This window comes from Mustela nigripes, chromosome 3, assembly GCF_022355385.1.
Source record: "Mustela nigripes isolate SB6536 chromosome 3, MUSNIG.SB6536, whole genome shotgun sequence".
Classification (NCBI taxonomy): Eukaryota; Metazoa; Chordata; class Mammalia; order Carnivora; family Mustelidae; genus Mustela; species Mustela nigripes.
The window spans coordinates 13,674,275-13,681,448 of NC_081559.1; the positions used below are offsets into that span (position 1 = coordinate 13,674,275).

General features: G+C 43.3%; 1 protein-coding gene across 1 annotated transcript in view; it reads left to right on the forward strand.

Annotated features, from left to right (window-relative positions):
- KIAA2012 (KIAA2012 ortholog) overlaps positions 1–7,174 on the forward strand; it is a 102,268-nt gene that overhangs the window by 66,380 nt on the left and 28,714 nt on the right. The window lies entirely within an intron of this gene.

The following is a 7,174-nucleotide window of genomic DNA, read 5'->3' on the forward strand; positions in this document are numbered from 1 at the left end:
TCAGAAGTCCCTCAGAGTTCCTGCTTTATCAGAAGGGACAGAAAATAGGCAGTTTGTAGCGGATGAAGGAGGAACAAATTAGGACAGTAATCACAGCCAGCCATCGGGGACAAATCAGTTGGGTGTCTGGTTTGGGTGGTGGGGGACAGAGAAAAGAGAGGAGAAAGGACAACCTTGAACTACCTCATAAAACAAGCAAATACAATTCATTTTTTTTCTTGACGGTAGCTAAAATAATTGTTACTCTTGTATCACCGTAACTGAGTGGAGCTGGTTTTCTGACTGGAGGAGAAGACTGATTCTTGGTAACTATTTGCAAGTCAACTGTGTATCTTCTTTGAATGTCTGAACTTCTTTTCTGTTGTCTAAGGGTTCATTATTCTCCTAAGCACAGCTTCAGATCTAGTTAAGGGTCCTGAGCGTTCCTGTGGTGGGATGTCATTTGCCCACCACTGCAATAGTCTCTCCTGTCCCCGGCATGTGACACGGTGCCTGGCACTGCAAGGCGCTCACTGATGGCCCCATAAATGGGCCCCCTTCTAATCCAACAGCCCTCTGGCTTGGGGTCCTCTTCTCACCCATTCTTTGTCCCCTAAAAGCTGAACAAACTGGAAATAAGTGATCAGGGAGTAAAAGAAAACTAATCAGACTTGGCATGAAAGGATCTCCAATCCTTTGTACAACCCTATTAGAGCAACATGTCAGGCCCTAGATAAGCAGTGACTAGGAGAGGCACCTGGGTGGCTCAATTGGTGAAGCATCTGCCTTTGGCTCAGGCCTTGATCCCAGGGTCCTGGGATTGAGTCTCATACTGGGCTTCTTGTTCCCTTTGTCTGCTGCTCCCCCTACATGTGCTTCCTCTCCCTCTCTCCCTCTCTCTCTCTCTCTCTTTCCCTGGCACATAAATAAATAAGATCTATCAAAAAAAAATTTTTTTTAATAAGATATATTTTAAAAAAGAAGTGACCAGGAAAGAGAAACAGGGGAAAAGAAATCAGATCCCTGCAGGTTCGTGATGGTGGCACTAGCTAATGCTGTAAAGGTCAGAGGTTTGGGTCATGAGGGTCACCCCCTCACCTCAGTGAATCCAGAGTTCTCAGGTTACGTCTTCTCTCGGCCACTCCAGTCCCAGCCCAGCAGTGTGGGGCTTCCGTGAAGAGGCATGTGTCTTTCCCCATTCTGTCTCACTCCATGGTTGGGCTCAGCGTTCCTCCATTTCCTTTTGGTTAGGGTCTCTCCCCATGTAACAAGATGGTCGCTGACTTCTCTTTTCTAGATCATTCTGGTACTGAATCTCATTGGCCCGACTTGGGTCACATCCCCATGCCCAGATGAATCAGTCTGGTCAGGAAATTGAAATACACTAATTGGCCCAGCCCAAAGTCACAGGCACCAAGAATAGAGAGGGGAGCAATGCCTCAAAAAGGAAAAAGAGGATCCTTATAACCCTAATAAGAGAGAATTATTCTGGACAGGACACAAATTTTTTTTTTTTTGCTGCAAGTATTCAAAACAATGAGTTTAATTCATTACATATTATATTAGTTTGCCAGGGCCACCAAACAAAGTTCCACAGACTGGGTGGCTTAATGGAAATTTATTTCCTCACAATTCTGGAAGCCAAAAGTCTGAGATCTAGGTGTTGGAAGGGTTGGTTTCTCCTGAGGCCTTTCTCCTTGGCTTGTAGATAGCCATCTTCTCCCTTGTCTTCACATGGTCTTCCCTCTGCACATGTTTGTGTCCTAATCACCTCCTCTTATGAGACACCAGTCACGTTGGATTAGACCCCACGCCAATGATGAGCTCACTTTTAAGTTTTTAAAGACCGTACCTCCGAGGACAGTCACGTTCTGAGGTACTTGTGGTGGACTTCAATATATTAAAATTGGAGGAATACCGTTCACTCTAAAATACTTATGAAACAATCCTTTTTGTTCTTAGCATCCACTTAGTTCTCCCCTTAGGGCCTGTAGAATCATGGTTAGTACTTCCTGGGATATCATCAACATCATCACTACTCACTCATTGAATGTGTCTGGCCCTTTCTGGGCATTTGGAATACATCAGCAAACAAAAGAGACCAGGATCCTTGTCCTGTCCTGGGCAACATGTATAGTATGTCCAAATGTGATAATTACTATGGAAATGAGATATATTTATGGAGCATCCAGAAACTGAAGAATTGAGAGTGTAGAATTTTACAGTAATTTTTGTGTGTGTGTAGTGTCCACAATGCTTTTGAGTTATGCTTTCTGTTCAGCAGTGTCGGTGCCGTGTTACAGAGGGAAGGCATTATCATCCTGGAGGCCCACTTTCCAGTCCACCCTTTCCAAGGCTCACAGAAACTGTAACTCGGCCTGCTTCTGCAGGGGACCCGCAGAGCACACAAGAGGCTTTCTGCCTCCCAGGCTGTCCTTCCCCAAAAAATCACGCCTTTTCTTGGGAATGTTCAGTGTTAAAAGCTCTCCTTCGGTAAACCTTCCCCTTCGTGACATGGTAGCTCCTGGATTCTTAGGAAATCCTTAAATATTACAGGAAAGGACAGATCTCAGATCTTGTGTAGAAAAGGATGGTGAATTCAAACAGAGAAAGTCCTGTCCTCAGCATCTGGAGCTTAACAGAAACCAGCTCATTCTACACATGTCATTTGTACAATTCCTGCCTATCCACAGGGCATTTCATTCATTTTTCTTCTTCCTGGTGTATGTAGGAAGCACTGAACATTTAAGGGTTTGAGAGTAAGAGATAAAAATATTGAGGCAAAAAAGGGGAATGGAAAGAGATGCAAACAATCATAATTGCTAACATTAGCGAGCACTTACTCTATGCCAGACTCTGTTCTAATGCATTTAATTCACAAAACGAACCCAAGAAATAGGTAACACTATCCCATCTGACAGATGCCAAATCTAAGGCTTTGAGAGGTTAAGTAACTCCCCAAATGTCCTACAGTTAGTAAATGACAGACACAAAGCCCACCTCCAGAGCCCATGTTTTCAACCATCTTCCTTAAAGCCTCACTGCAAACCCCAAATGAGTGACCTTGTAACACTTCTGGGACTGTGCGTGCTCTTTAGTAAAATGGAAATAGTAATACTGGGACGTCCATAGTTGCCCCGTCAACAGCGAGGCAAGAATTACATGAGATAATAATCTTGAAAGAATGTCCACACCTACAGAAGATTCATAAAGGAGGAAAAACCCGAACTTTCGTCGATTCCTACTTAGGGCCAGGTCCATGATAGAACTTTATTTAATACCCCCCCCCCCCTCGAGTGTGTGGATCTCCGCTGTGTAGACGAGGAACCTGGGCTGGTAAAATGAGTGAGTGATTGGTGACATGAGGCCAGCAGAGGGCGCCAGGAGCTAAAGCCACAAAACCAGCAATACCTGGTCTTGACAAGGTCAGTCTACTGTTTTCCTGCGAAGAACTCAATGGTACATCTTTGTTTCAACTTTAGAACCTAGGAGAGGAGCAGAGAATTAATAATATACTTAAATCTTAATAACACAAGATACCTTATGATTTTCAAAAATCGGTTTTCTTTATTAAAGAAAATGTGTGGGATATTTATAATACACAAGAAAAGTACTAGCTTGAGGTTGAAACTCTTAAATAAGATACTGAATTTCTTTCTTTTTCTTTTTCTTTCTTTTTTTTTTTTTTTTTTTCTTTTTTAAGATTTTATTTACTGGGGTGCCTGGGTGGCACAGTGGGTTAAGCCTCTGCCTTCAGCTCAGGTCATGGTCTCAGAGTCCTGGGATGGAGCCCCACATCAGGCTCTCTGCTCACCAGGGAGCCTGCTTCCCCTCTCTCTCTGCCTTGCATCTCTGCCTACTTGTGATCTCTGTCCATCAATTAAAAAAAAATTTTTTTTTTAATTTTATTTAGTTATGTGTCAGAGAGAGAACATAAGCAAGGAGAGGGGCAGGCAGAGCAGGCAGGGGGAGAAGCAGGCTCCCGGCTGACCACAGAGCCCAATGCAGGACTTGATCCCAGCACCCTGGGAGCGTGACCTGAGCTGAAGACTCACATTCAAGGACTGAGCCATCAAGGCATCCCTCTCCCCCCCACACCCCGCCAAGATTTCCTTTATTTATTTAATTTATTTTGAGAGCAACAGAGAGAGCAAGCATGAGCAGAGGCAGAAGAGGGAGAAGCAACTCCCTGCTTAGCAAGAGCCCGATGAGGGACTCGATCCCAGGACCTTGGGATCACAACCCAAGCTGAAGGCAGACACTTAACAGAATGAGCCCCCGCAGGCGCCCTTGGATAGATTTTCTTCCGTTATTAAGAAGCTGTTGAAATTAGTCATTTAGATGCATGTACTGTGGTATGTTACACAGAATTTCCAAATGTATTTTCCTAAATACTATAGGGAAGAAGCCCGTACAGTATTTATTACTACTCCCATTTCCCAGATGGGGAGAGTGAGGGGCCCAGGGGAGGTCGTGTGGCTGGTTCGGTGCTGCGCTTTGTGTTTACGAAGCATTTGTTCCTGTCCCCACCCACCCCAGCCCAGGGATACCACCCTGCCGCCGGGGCTCGTTCTAAACACAGCTCAGCCCTCTCACGGGTTTGCTTGAAGTTTCTTAACCACGTCCCCATGGGCCTTCTGGTTAAATCCTGGCATCAAAGATGTATTTCTTTTATAAATAGAAAAATAGAACAAATCCATTCTTTTTTTTTTTTTTAACTCCATCCTGCAGCCTGCAAGGTCTGGCCCCTACCTCATTCAGCTGTCCACGCTCGGCCGCCACACCACACTACCCCCTGACCAGCACCGGCTGCTTCCTCCACCGGGAACTCCCCTAGCTCCCCGTCCCTGCGAGACTCCGCGCCCTGTCCCCTGGCAAACAAGCCTTCCTCGGATTAACAGCTTTGCGTTCTGGGGGGTCCTGTGGAAACCTGTCGTGATCTCTCACAAGTACCACAGCATCACAGTCCTGAGTTATATGTCGTTTCTCCACAAGCCAGGGGCTCTGTGCCCCCAGGGCCTAGCGCACGTCCTGGCACACAGCACCCAGCAGTGCTCTTGCGCTGAATGAAGCGATGGAGAGCAAACGACTTGGCCAGAATAACCGAGTGGGATGATGGAATTTTCAGTCCTTCGGTTTGTTTCACTCACTCACCGGGGTGTTAGGAGCTTTGATCACTCAGTTTAGTCATTGCATTGGTAATTCATACTAAAAATGACAAATTGTGTTTTATTTGCTTTAGACTTTTTTTTTTTTAAGATTTTATTTATTTGAGAGGGAGTGAGAACACAAGGAGAGTGAGAGAAAGAAGCAAACTGCACCTGAACAGAGAGCAGGAAAAGCAGGGCTCGAACCCAGGACCCTGAGATCATGACCTGAGCTGAAGACAGATGCTTAACCCACTGAGCCACCCAGGTGCCCCAGTTTAGGTTTTTTAAAATTGATATAGTTGGCCTACAATGTCATGTTAGTAATATTTTTGGTTTTGTTTTAAGATTTTATTTATTTATTTGACAGAGAGAGACAGCTAGAGGGGGAATACAAGCAGGGGGAGTGGGAGAGGGAGAAGCAGGTTCTCTGCTGAGCAGGGACCCTGATGTGGGGCTTGATCCCAGGACCCCGGGATCATGACCTGAGCGGAAGGCAGACGCTTAACCACTGAGCCACCCAGGTGCCCAGTAGTTTTAGTTTTTTAATTCGGATTTTGAATTTGAAATATACTCAGATGGTTTTTGAAAATTTGAGTATGAAAGGGTATGTCTTTTAGCTATTCAACTCCCCTCCCCTTGTGGCCAGCTTCCTGTGTGTCCTTCCTGACCTGTAGTACTCACGCATAAGCCAGTACACGTAGAAGAATACACAGACACATGTTTTATACACATTTAATATCATACACATTGTTCAGAGTCTTACATCTTTTTTCTTGATAGATCTTAGAGTTCTTCCTATGTTAATTCATAAAGAGATGCTTTTGCAGTTGTATAATATTACATAGTGTGAATTACCATAATTTATTTGACTAGTCATCAATTGGTAGCACTTGTAGGTTGTTTCAAAACTGCTAAAATAAATGACTTTAGGTATAAGTCATCTATCATGTGTGTTTATTTATCTAAAACATGATAGGTGTTTTTTTTTTTTATAGTTTTCTGAGCAACAGACAGAATTTCAAATTCAGACTACTTCTTTTTCTAACAGAGACCTGCCAGAAGGTTCTTTAAAAGTCCCTCCCTCTGCCCCCATCTCCCCATCCGTAAAATGAAAATATTTCTTGCCCTGAAGGCTCATAGCTACAGGTTGTTAAGACTGAAGGTTTGTCTTTCTTGTCTTTGAAATTCTCCCAAAGGAGCAAGCTTGTTTCTCCCTTTTAATCCAATTTCCTGTAGATTAAAAGGATTTATAAAGAGGAATTTTTCTTTCAGTTTATCTGTTTTCTACTCTTATAACTTAGCAGTTTACAGTGACTGAGGTAGGTTTTCCTGCTGTAATTTAAAAAAAAAAAAAAAAACAACCTTTCCATTTATTTAGGGATGAATGGTTTTCACTGCACCAAAGCCAATCTGCTTTGTCTCCAAAATGAGAAATCCGAAAGAAAGAAAATCACTGTGCTTGCTTCAGAAGCACATGTACTGAAATTGGAATGATACAGAGATTAGTACAAGGCCCACATTGGGATAGAGATGACTAAAAAGTTAATAATAATAAACTTAAAAAATAAATCAATAAAAGTTTAAAAAGCCAAAAAAGAAAATTATTTACCTGCTCTAGCTCTATTTTTTTAACCTATCTTATTTATTTATGTATTTATTTATTTAATTATATAATCTCTATGCCCAATGTGTGGCTCGAACTCACAACCCTGAGATCCTAAGCCACATGCTCTTCTAACTGAGCCAGCCAGGTGCCCCAGCTCCAGCTGCTTTATGTCAGACTGTCTCATCCGCTACCAACACGAAGCAAACAAGTGAGAAACACACAGGGTACAAAGCTATAGAGTAGAGAAGGAATGTAAAACAAATTAGCAGATAATTGTTTCTTCCCAAAGCAGCTTGGGCATTTGATAACAAATTATTTATTTATTTATTATTTATTTTTTTTATTTTTTTGTCAGAGAGAGCGAGCACAGGCAGACAGAATGGCAGGCAGAGGCAGAGGGAGAAGCAGGCTCCCTGCTGAGCAAGGAGCCTGATGTGGG